Raw genomic sequence first — 12,786 nt, 5'->3', positions numbered from 1 at the left:
TCCCCCCTGCGCATTACATACTCCAACCGCAAAAGGCATCAACAAAGGAAATAATATGACTTTGATTAATATTCTTATTTACCAGCCTCTATCTACTACAATCTTTGTTTTCAGGCCTTGAGCCCAGGCCAAGGAAGCTTCCCACGGTTGATGTCCTTTAATTGACTTCCCAATGGTCCATGTTCCCATGTTCCATGTCCTTGGACAGAGCAATGTGTGCATCGCTCCTACACAACAGTCAGGGTGTGCCCTCACTGTTTCCAGGTGCATGAACGCTACATGAACCCTTCATCCTCAGCTTTTAACAGAGGTGTTATGGCTCAAAAGGCTTCATATTGTGCAGGATTGAGCCCATAAATTTTAAGCAAAGAAACTGACAGTGCTTTTTCGTTACATGAGTTCTGAGTACACTTAAACCCACTTAATGTCCCCTTAAATGTACGTCAACATTTCTTGACAATATCCGGGACCTTCCTAAGTAAACCAACTTGAGCTTTCGATGAAAATGAAGTCTCCAAATAGGAGGCACTTTTTTTTTTCATTTTTTTTCATGCTGCAACGTCAAATCAGCACTCCATGTGATTGTTTCACATAGTTGTACATATAAACCATACAACTAGACAGAAAACATAAAATTATATGGTGCAATTAATTTAAAAATATATAGTGAAGTTAATTGAAAAGTGAAGAAACTGTCTGTAACATGTACAATAACTGACAGTGAGTGTTGTTTGGAGAAGGAAATCAGTGATTTTTTCCCCCTTGCTGTTTGTAAGGAACTTATTTTCAAAGGACTCTTAACCTGGCTTTCATTTATGAGTGCACAATTTTGTGAAGATAATTTTTTTGGTACACTGAAATTTGTACCAGCAAAAGAAACTCCATTTGCCCTCCAGTTACATGGACAAGTGTGGTTTGTGTGTACAAATTCTCTGCTTTGTGAGCTCAAATCATAAGGCACCGACTCCCGTGTGAGTCCAAAAAAAGGTCATATTTTGAAAATTTGGCCACAAACAAGGAATTGATTAATGTTCTTTAGGATAATTTGAGCCAAATAGTTTGCTGCATGGTTAAAAATGAAGACTAAGAAAACAAACTTTCTCAACTCTGAGAAATCAATATCCGCAACTGACTCTTGGACAACATCTTTTATCTTTCCTGTTCACAATTATGCTAAATCTGATCCTGGGAAGAATAGCTTTTAGAAGACCTGCTTGTACAAAGAAACTATTAGCTGTTATTGAGCATTACCGGTGAAAATTCTTTTGCAAAAATGTGATTTTATTTTGTCTTTGAATCCTATGCCAAAAATGTAGATTCTATTTTACTTCTGGGAGCTGAAAACTGTTTCCAATTTTCCAGGTGAAGCATGTGAAAAGTCAATTTTTTTTCACACAAAAAATCATATTTGGGAATTTTGAAAAAGCTGAAGGAGTAAGAAATTTCCCCAAAGCTGTATGTTCTATCAGAATAGACACAGGGTTGGAAGTCAAGTTGTCCTACATGCTCATCCCATTCTGCCACTGATTGGCCTTTATAATACTTTGTGTTTGTACAGCCCTTCACATTGCTTGATATCATAATCTGTTTAATAAAACCAGGACACCAAGGAGTGCTCACTTAAAAACAAAAGATCTAAAATTTCACAGAAGTTTTGGTGAAGTTGAAAAGAAGCACATTTTTACAATTTTTATTACAAACATTTTGCCAAATTTGACAAGTAACAAAAAGCAATGACTTCCCTGGGAGAGTCCTGTAAAGCTATATCCTTGAAAGTTAATAACCTGCTCACGGAGACTCACAGAACATAAAGGTAGCATGATGGTAGAAAACGACCCTCTCAAAACACAAATCAGACCTAATTTTATCTTACTACAATCTTTGTTTTGCCTTTACCTCAGTTTTCCATTAATTTTGTTATATGTAATTCTGGTTGAGCATTCAGAGGCTAACATGTCAGTGGGTGCTTGGTCATATTTTTGATAATTCCCTTCCATCAAATGTATATCACCAACACTTCCCCAGTGAATCCATTTTTACTCCTTAAGTCATACTTACATTGACAAAGAAAGAGAGAAAAGTCAATTCCTCGTTTTTATTGCAAATATCCATGAACAGACTATTTGAGCCACATTCAGTTCCCAGAAATGACGTTGCTAGGTGACTTGGAGGAGGCTGTGCCCTCAACCTGCAGCTAAAACAGATGAGTTTTTGAAGAGACAAGCAACTATTTAACTAGTGCTTTTCAAAACAGGAACATTTTTCTTTCTGGTTTCTTCAGTCACTTGAATAAAACTTCCGGGTGAAACATCACTAAAGGAAACCTAATGGGAACTGTGTCATCAGTTTGTGGACAAATATTGCAATTGGTAGTAGTAGCAGGATCTATAATATTTTTATTAATCATTTGTATTATGTCAGAAATGTGCTAGGCATTTGACAGACAAATGCGAAGAACTTCAATACAAATGATGGAGTTGTAGACAGAGTGGAGATGGGATGCAACAAGAAGCAGGCGAGTGAGCAGTAAAGTATAGTACACATCTTATTAGTTTTACATTTTTTTCTATGACAGGAAAGAATAGGATTTATAGCTGATTCAAGCTTTTGACAAATATCTAAATGAATGGCTCCTGTAGCCATATTTGCTAAACAGGCACTATGTTGTTAATAGGATGTGAAGTTTTATAAACTAGACTTTAAATATACTGCTTAGCTAGTCTTTATAGTTATAGGGCATAATTATGACATAAGAGCTGATCAAATAATTGATCAAAAACACTCTTGTTTTCCTCAAATAATGTATTTAAATATATTTGTCATGATTCACTGAATAGTTTATTCAACAAATAAAGTCAACATTTATTAAGGGTTGGATACTTATGACTTGGTAGAGGAGCCAGCCAAGACCCTGATCCTGGAAACACTTTACACGTTTGATTTTATGTATGTGAATAACTCCATTAAGGATGATACGGGGGGCAGGAGAGAGGATATGGCAAACCTCATTTTAATGTACCTAACAATAAAGATAAATGCAGTATGAGGAGGCTGTTTTACAATAAGTGAGACAGTTTGAAGAACATTACTTGGGCCTGAGTTCAACAAATACCGATGCAGATGGTTAAACTTATGAGTGAGAATAATTCTCTTGAACTGAGACCCCTTGTTTTATAATCCCCTATAGAAAAAAGCCTCGCAATACTGATTTCATTTATTTCTTTAGGTAAATTAAAATAAGGTTTGCAGTTATTTTTTCCTAGTAGCATTCTATTTAATATGCAATAAATGTCAAGGGTTTGAAAAGCCTCTAAAGACTTTATTACAGGGCTTGTCTTCATGTAAAGTGCCTTAGCGGTACAGGTGCACTGTTCCAGCTACACGGCTGTAGTGCGTTACTGAAGATGCCCCTACACTGATCAGAGAGTTTTTTGTGTCTGCGTAGTTAATTCATCTCCCAAAAGGTGGTAACTATGTCATCGGGTGAAGCTCTCCCATTGATACAGAGCAGTCTACATGAGGGTTTAGGTCCATATACCTATATCGTTCAGGGGTGTGGACTTTTCACACCTCTGAGTGATGTACTTATATCAATATTGATCTACAGTATAGACCTGGCCACAGAGTTACTCTGGGTGATTAGCCTATCATGGATATGAGCATAGAATCATAGAATTCAGGGTTGGAAGGGACCTCAGGAGGTCGTCTAGTCCAACCCCCTGCTCAAAGCAGGACCAATCCCCAATTTTTGCCCCAGATCCCTAAATGGCCCCCTCAAGGATTGAACTTGCAACCCTGGGTTTAGCAGGCCAATGCTCAAACCACGGAGCTATCCCTCCTCCCAAATTGCAGCTATACTGCAAACCATACCTGAGTTACTGTGTCCTCACTGGTACTGCACTTAGCTTTGTGTGTCACTAGGAATTCTGGGGGTACATCCCATGGTTCTGCAGTAAACTGAGCCACTCTACTGGTATATCTACACTGCAACTGGGAGGTGAGATAGCAGCATGTGTAGATCAAAGCTAGCTTGAGTGAAGCTGCAGCTGCATGAGTTAGTCCTGTTCTGCCAGGACTTCACTGCTATCGTTACTCAGACATACCTACACTACAAAGTTAAAACAACTTAATTTAGGTCAATATGTAGCCACCCCAGTAATTGAGCTGGCTGGGCATGTCCACATCATGCTCATTGTCTCACTAGCAGAACTTGTATCGATGCAGAGTGCAACTAGCCACAGAGATCTTTGGGAAGGGTTTGCAATGCCTCATGGGACCAAAACATTTTTGCACGGTGTAATGGGAACATGGCTTCAACCTCCCATGATGCAGTTTCCTCCCTTTCTTCTCTGATTTCAACAGCAAACAACCTATAGTCTTTCCATGCCTGTTTTTGAAAGCCTGGCTTAGCTGCGTGTACGCCATAGCCCGAGAAGCATAGCCCCCGTTCAGCTGGGCACTACAAAGGCATCCCACCTTATCCTGCAGTATTTCCACGCAGAACAGTGAAATCTCCTTCAAGCAGCCCTGCTGCAAACCATAGAACAAAACAATCCCCAGCTGCTGCTGGCCGTTGCGCAGCAGCTGAACAGAGTGGAGTGCTGTTTTTGGTCCTGGGAAGCAAGCACTGACTGGTGGGATCGCATTGTTATGATGTTATGGGATGACAAGCAGCAACTCTAGAGCTTTCGAATGCGGAAGACCACTTTCCAGGAACTTTGTGCAAAGCTTTCCCCAGCCCTGCAGTGCAGCAACACAAAAATGAAACCTACTCTGACAGTGGAGAAGTGAGTCCCGATGGCTCTGTGGAAACTTGCGATGCCAGACTGCTATCGGTCAGGGCGGAATCAATTTGAAGTTGATAAATCCACTGTGGGAGCTGTTGTGATCCAAGTTTTCAGGGCCATTAATTGACTTCAACTAAGAAGGGTATGACTCTGGGGAATGTGCAAAACATAGTGAACGGCTTTGCCTCTATGGGGTTCCCTAACTGCAGTGAGATGACAGATGACATGCATATCCCTATCTTAGCACCAGACCACCTCGCCAAAGAGTACATAAACCAAAAGAGATACTTTGCAATGGTGTTGCAAGTGCTGGTGGATCACAGGGTACATTTCACTAACATGGTTAGGAAAGGTGCATGCATCTTTAGGACTAAAAGTCTGTTCAGAAAGTTGCAATGAGCAACTTTCTTTCCAGATTGCAAAATAACCATTGATGACGTCAAAATGCTAATAGTGATCCTGGGAGACCAGCATACCCCTTGCTCCAATGGCTCAGGAAGCCATACTCCTGTTACCCGCAAAGTCAGACTCCAGGCACCCTCACAATGGCCTGCCTATGTAAAGAACCCACTTGTCAATTTGTCTGTTTTGGTAAGTGAAAGGGGGTGGCCTACCCAAGAAGAATTGCCTGGGTTTTACTAAGGGTTTCCCTCTGACCCTTGGAAAACTTCCTCAGGATAGATTAACTCTGTTGATCTTTGGGAGGACATGGATATAGACCTTCCAACTGAAGAATTGACACTCAGGCAGTAATTCTTCAAAAAAACAAAATAATCTGTATTCAATATACCTATATTCCCTGATTCAATAAAACTTAAAAAGCATGTACCAAGAAACATAAGAACATAAGAATGGCCATATTGGGTCAGACCAAAGGTCCATCTAGCCCAGTATCCTCTCTTCCAACAGTGGACAATGCCAGGTGCCCCAGAGGGAATGAACAGAATAGGTAATCACCAAGTGATCCATCCCCTGTCACCCATTCCCAGCTTCTGACAAACAGGCTAGGGATATCATCCCTGTCCATCCTGGCTAATAACCATTGATGGACCTATCCTTCATGAACGTATCTAGTTCTTTGTTGAACACTGTAATTGTCTTGGCCTTCACAGCATCCTCTGGCAAGGAGTTCTACACGTTGACTGTGCATTGTGTGAAAAAATACTTTGTTTCTTTTAAACCTACTGCCTGTTAATTGCATTTGGTGGCCCCTGGTTCTTGTGTTATGAGAAGGAGTAAATAACGCTTCCTTATTTACTGATAGGTTTCAGAGTAGCAGCCGTGTTAGTCTGTATTCACAAAAAGAAAAGGAGTACTTGTGGCACCTTTTGTTAGTCTCTAAGGTGCCATAAGTACTCCTTTTCTTTTTATTTACTGATGTACTTTAAAAAAATTGCTATTACTTTTTGAGTCTTTGGCTAGCTGTTCTTCAAATTCTTCCTAATTATATTTTTACAGAGTTTATGCTCACTAGGATTTAACTTAAAGGATGCCTTTTTGTCTCTCACTGCTTATTTTATTTTGTTGTTTAGCCATGGTGGCACCTTTTTGGTTCTCTTACTAACAAAACACAAATCCCATTTGCACAGGTATGCATATCAATGTACCCAATACTGCATATTATGCAGTTGGAAATAGCATTTAAGTGGTTATATTCTACATGAGGAGATCACTCACATGTGGAATGCTGACAGCAAGAATATCTTATTTAAAATATAAAAACTGTATACATAGTACCAAACATACATACACAAACATTCAACTTTATTATCTCAGGCATACACACTTATACGGTTTATTGGTTCCTTATACTGTTGTCGTCATGCTTACTTCTCTGCAGTTTTCTTTCCCTCTGATCTGTCTATGGTCCTTTTGCCCTCTCACTTTTTAGCTCTCACAGCTCTTCCCCCTCTTTAGTGATTTCAGCTCTCTTCTGATCTTCCTTCTTTCTCTCCTGCTTCTCCACCTTCCCTTATTTTGACTGACTTAAGCCTGTCAGCTCTCTGCCTTATACAGAGGTTTTGGCCTATTCTGATTGGTTGTTTCCTCAATAATTATCATTAGCATACCCATCCACAAATCATCTTCAAGACTTCCCTGTTGGTCTGCTCTTATGACCCAATCACAGCTGCTGAACTCATCTGTCAATCATAGCTGGACCTGATTGCAAATCTGCACCATGCCTGACTGATCCCTCCCTTCAAGTTTTGGAGTGACCTTTTCCTAACATGAGTCGACGCCCTCCCTAGCAACAGACGAGTAAGTGGCTGAACTGTTTAAAAATACCATTTCACTGTCCTTGGCAGTGTGCCAATGTTGATCGCACACTTAAAATTACCAGACTTGTAAAACTACAAACCGTCACCTTATTTCTTTAATATTATTTATTTGTTCACTTATGCATCTTACTGTGATGGTTTACTGCTGCCACTGTACTTCTTACCAGTTTAATTAATTTTATTTTGGTTTTTCCCCTATTTTCAGTTCAGGGGGGCAAAGCAGTGTTTTTCAGTGCTGCGCTTGGAAACAAAATAGAGCAGCTCAAAATCCTTCTGTATCACACCGGCCACTTGGACAGCAGCAAGAAGCATTTCAACAATAGGCTGAGCAAGTGCTGAATGGTGGTAGAATGTGCTTTTGGATCTTTAATGGGTTGCTGGTGCATTTATTTGCTTACTAGGTTAGACCTCAGTGAACCCCATTGTTACCGCTGCCCGCTCTGTACTCCATTGGGAGAGAAATTTCCACAGGGGTGGGGCATGTGGGAGGATAGGCTGGCAGGTAATTTTGAGCAGCCAGATACCAAGGCCATAAGAACAGCCCAGCAAGGATCTCTGCATCTCTGGGAGGCTTTTAAAACCCCTTTCAGTAATGAGCCACAGTAATGTGAGCCGCTTATCTGCGTTGTTCCTTCCCATACCATCTTCTCTGCTGCATCAATTTCCCCTAACCCCCCCATCCTGATGATTGCAATAAATAAAGAACATTTCATTCTCATAACATTTACTTTTATTGCATACACATAAAGAAACTTAAAGACCAATAACATCATTTAACCTTGGGCAAACAGTGTGATAAAATTGGGAGGGGAGAACCCGAGTCAGCTTGTCTGTGAAAGCGCTCTAGTCTTGACCATCCAAAGTCTTTGAATGACCACCTTTTGTTCTTGATACCCTCCTCTGGTGTTGAGTGGAAAGGATACTGAATGCCCCGCCCCCCAACCTCTGCATCCGGGAATGTTTGGGGGAAGGAAACTGGGAATGGGGTGATGCCTGCAGGCAGTTCTGCAGTGGCTGCAGAGGGAGTCTAGCCTCAAGCTGCTTTTCTTGAAACTCAGCCAGATGCCTCAACATGTCTGAATGGTCCTTCATAATCCGCAGCATTTTATCCTGCATGGCACCCTCATGCTCCTGGGATGTTCTCCCCGTTTTCCATGTCCATGTCCAGTTTTTCAGACAATGAAATCCTCCAGGCTATTAGCTCCATCTCAGCTGTCCCACAGGTGTTCATTATCTTGCTGAACATGTCACACCCCCTTCCCTTAGCAACATAGATGGCGCTTGGAGACCAGGGACCAGCATTAAGCCTCCCAAATTGTGTTCTTTTCCCTCAGAAGCTCTGGGGATGGGGTGGGGTGTTGCGGCCAAGAGAGAACACAGGAATCCTGCCCTTACTTAATGCTGCTGATAGCAGTCACCCTAGGCTTGCAGATTCTGAGGTCAATGCTAATACCTGCCACCCAAACCACAGGCATGTTAGGGAAACTGTGGTTGAGGGACTCGGAAATTACCAGGGTGGAGGATCACATGTTCTATTGTTTGCAGTACAAGCACTTATAATGAAAACTTCCACCATCTCCCATAAGTGACCCTATGTGATATCAGTCTCTTGAGGGTAACAGAAGTGGCAAGGCAGCAGATTCTGCAAGTGTCTGGGTACAAAGCTGGTCCTTATGCTGCTGTGCTGTGTACCACAATGGTGCCAGTAGAATTAATACTGGAGTGGTGTGGGAAGGTGTTCTACCAAGGTAGAAGAAATAAGACAGTCCTCCTCAGAAACCTGCAAAGGATTGCAAAGTACCTCCATGAAATTTTCCTGGAGAGCTCCATGGAGGATTTCCGGGCCATCTCTGTGCACATAAACAGTCTTTTCTGAAGGGGGGAGCACTCTCTGCATTGCTGGAGTGGACACTGGGAAGCAGATACCCACTGCACGTCACTTTTTCTTCATATTAAACATATAATATAAGTGCATGTAACCCCTACAGTTTGATTGCAATTGCATACTTGCCTTCTCTAGCATCATACTCAGCCATGATGCTATCCTGCAACTGACAGGACTGCTCTGGGGTTAAAAATAGGTCCTGGCTCTTGGGAAGACTGGATCCCCCCTAGCCTATCTCCCATTCTCCTCCTCATCTTCCTTGTCCACAGTGTCCCCCTTGTTTTTACTTGAGGTGGCCTGGGACTCAGACTCTTCTGAGGTATCCATGTTACTTTGGGTGTAGTGGTAGGTCACCACCAAGACTTGCATGCAGCTCATTGTAGAAGTGGCATGGCTGTGGTGCAGAACCAGAAAAACTGTTTGCCTCCCTTATCTTCTGGTATGTCTGCTGAAGTTCTTTGATTTTCACATGGCCCTGCTGCATGTCCCTGATGTAGACCTTCTCCACCATACCTCATGTGATCTTTTCATAGATGTCAACATTTCTATGGCTGGAACGGAGCTGTGCTTGCACAGACTATTTTCCAACAGATCAATGAGATCCACCACACCCTGTGTACTTCAGGCTGGAGCGTGTTTGGTGTGTTGCATTACCAGGATCAGCTAGGCTGCTGAGCTCTCTACAATGGTCAAACAGGAAATGGGAATTCAAAAGTTCCCGGAGCTTTAAGAGGGGAGGGGCTGTTTCCTGTGTACCTGGCTGCTGTACAGCAGAATTGAAAACGATCACAAGAACGGTCACAGCAGATCATTGTGGGACACCTCCTGGAGGCCAATCAGTCGACTTACACAGTGATGGTCTACACTGCCTCTCTGTCGACTCACCAACATTAATTTAAGCACTACACCTCTCGCAGAGGTGGAGTAATTACGTCGATGAATTAGGTCAGTGGAAGGGACCTGGTAGTGTAGATGCATACATTATTAGGTCAACATAAGGCACCTTCCATTGACCTAAGTTTGTAGTGTAGACTAGGCCTGAGACTAGCTTTGTTTTAGCTACACATGCTTCAGTCATACCCTAGGATACTTTCCCAGTGAATTGTGGGAGAATGTGTTTATTTTTCTGGGCACATGGGGTGGGGGATGGGGGGACTGTGGGAAGAGATTGGAAGACAACTATCAGCATTTGAATAACCTGCTTCACTGCAAAGTGGATGAGTTACCACCCTCAGTGAAAGCTGATAGCACTAGTTTTGCCAGCTAGTTCAGACTGAAAATAGCATTAAACTCAGGTATTGTGTGTGGATGGGAAGGGGGTTAGGGACATCTAAGAGCCCAGGCTAATGCTGCAGTGAAGACATTCCCTAAGAAATGCATCCCCGCAAAAACTAAGAAAATACATTATCACTTTTTTAAAGACAGCAACTATTACTGAGGGATGTTTGTTGATGCTCCCTCTAATTGTATCAGGCAAATTGACAGAAAAGTGCTTTGAATTTTGAATAATCAATGTGTTTAATTTAACCTTCAAACTATTGTTTAATTGGTCAATTAAAAGGAAAGCCGTTTGGCTCAGGACTTTAAAATGTTGTCAGGGACAGGCTTATTGGATATGTTAAAATCAGATTCTCAAATGTCTGTCTAGGTCCATGCTTTGGGCTCGTCCAGACCATGGCTGCCAGTCTTCTATATATAATACAATTTTGGTAGTCTTGTATTCTCAAGATTTCTTCTTTATCTCCCACTTCTGCCTTCAAAGGCTCATGCTGTGAGCCGCCTTAGGGAAAGAAGGTCTGGCCATGTCTCAACCTCAAAGACAGAGTGGGTTAGACTATGTCTCTAGGCATAGACCTACATTAAAGGGAGGTGCAAAGGTGCTTCATCCTCTGGGGGAGCACTGAGATGCCTTTTTCCCCAGTCAACCCCGCTAAGGAACAATTCCACTGTTCCCCAGACAACCCCACTAAGGAACAATTCCACTGGGATGGGGGGAGGGGGGGAGGAATAAGTTGCAGCAGCTCTTAGGGACTGTAGCTTATCTTCTTTGTATATCCATGATTCTGAAAAGAGGCTATGAGCTGCTCAAGAAGAATCTTTGATTCCAAAGAACTCTCCAGGGCGGTGAGCAAACTGATGAACAGAGAATTTATACATGTGTGTTTTATTTATTTTGTCTAGACCTATGTATCTCTTGGGCTCCTAATTAAAGACTAATGGGGTTTAGACTCTTCTGCGAATCTGCCTGTTTTGCTTTCACTGTCACATAACTTTTAAGAATAAAACTGTAAGTCCAGAATGCCAACATGGCTGGCACTCTGGGAGAGGGTATGTTTAAGCTATTGGGGAGCCTGAAGCATCAGCTCTAGTCCCAGGAGCTAGGCAGGTGGATTGTGGAGGTGTTAGCTCTCAGAAGGTGGTGCTAGCAGAGGATCCCAAGAGCAAGGGTATGCCTAGAGCATCTAGTGAGGGGCAGTGCCTAGACATTGCTCAGACTCAGAAGGCTTAAAGCACTCAGGGTCCAATGATGCATGACCAAAAGACAACAGGTTGGGCGGGTGCCCAGCCAGAGTGGCAGCTCAACCAAGGCTGTGTGTAGGGCAAGGGCTCATTTGAGAGCAATGTGAGATCTTGTCCAGTGAATCTACTTCATCTACACTTCTCCCAGACCATAACTACCTAGGTATTGAATGACTAAGCTCACAAACTGATGCTAGAGCAACATAATGCACTATCATACGCCACTTGTTTGGCATCTCTAGAATTGCATGTACATATTCAAGCACAGAATAAACAAACCAAAAAGTCCCCTTTCTCTTCAATTATGAAGGAATATAGCCATTCTCCTACAAATGAGCTACTTTCTGTGATTAAATTTTCAAATACAATGTTAGAGATATATCACAGGAGGACCAAATACATATTTCCAAATACTATGCATTTTTCACTAATTTCATCCCAATATATTAATGCAAGTGTAAGCAATACACTTCAGGATCTACTAGGTATATTTAGGAAGTCTTATTTGTCACTTTTTAAAATTTGTTTTCAAACATGTTGTCACTGACTTTTTTCTCCCACTATTTTGGTTATTAGTGGGGAGGGGGAAGTCATCAATTTGCATCCTCATTTCATTGGTATGTAAGAGGTTATTTTTACATACCAACCCTTTAAATTGTGCCTCTTTTTCTCTTCTCAGCTTCTGCCTGAAAGTGTCTGTGGTTATACTCTCCTGCCTCAAGTTCTGTGTAATATGCTAAGAAAACACAACTCATATAAAGTAGTTGGAAACTTTCTTTTTCTTTGCTTTAGTGTGCTATGTTAAGAAAGATGCTTGCTGTAATGTTCAGACAACTTCAGTTTTCTTATCCGATGAGCACATTTACTTGTTCTCATAACAGATTTTATAAAATCAACTGTTTAGAGATTGTTTAGCTGAATGACCCTTTAAAACTCCTTTAAAGTAATATATATACACAAGTTGCTGCAGGAAAGTAGTATGGTGGTTGAGTTCTAGAAGCATTCATGGGATCCTATCCAGCCAAATAATCAGCATAATATATGTGTTGACTGTGACATTATTGACATGAACTGTGACTGTATAGATCATTGTTGCAACCAAGGTCCTATAGCTGCACCAAATCTTGTACAAAGGAGGTCAAGTTAGATGTCTATAGAAAGGTTGTAATTTGATGGTTATGATTATGCTGTCTGTATACATGTATCATTTTTGTATTTAAAGTTACGAATATTGGCTATGTATTTGTATCTCAATGTGTTTGATTCTAAGTAGCCTCAGTGAAGCATTTGGTTAGCTTCTTGAGAAAGGACGATT

The 12,786-nt window shown here is 41.5% G+C and overlaps 1 long non-coding RNA gene across 1 annotated transcript in view; it reads left to right on the top strand.

Annotated features, from left to right (window-relative positions):
- The window catches only part of LOC142069621 (uncharacterized), a 31,093-nt gene extending 18,699 nt beyond the window's left edge, over nucleotides 1-12,394 (top strand). The window contains exon 3 of the long non-coding RNA XR_012665560.1: nucleotides 12,151-12,394. This is a non-coding gene — a long non-coding RNA (uncharacterized LOC142069621). The remainder of the gene's footprint in view (nucleotides 1-12,150) is intronic.
- The last annotated feature ends 392 nt before the right edge of the window (nucleotides 12,395-12,786 follow it).

The sequence above is a fragment of the Caretta caretta genome, chromosome 1 (genome assembly GCF_965140235.1).
Source record: "Caretta caretta isolate rCarCar2 chromosome 1, rCarCar1.hap1, whole genome shotgun sequence".
Lineage (NCBI taxonomy): Eukaryota > Metazoa > Chordata > Testudines > Cheloniidae > Caretta > Caretta caretta.
Note: the sequence above shows the minus strand (reverse complement) of the source record. Positions and strands in the feature narration are given on the sequence as shown.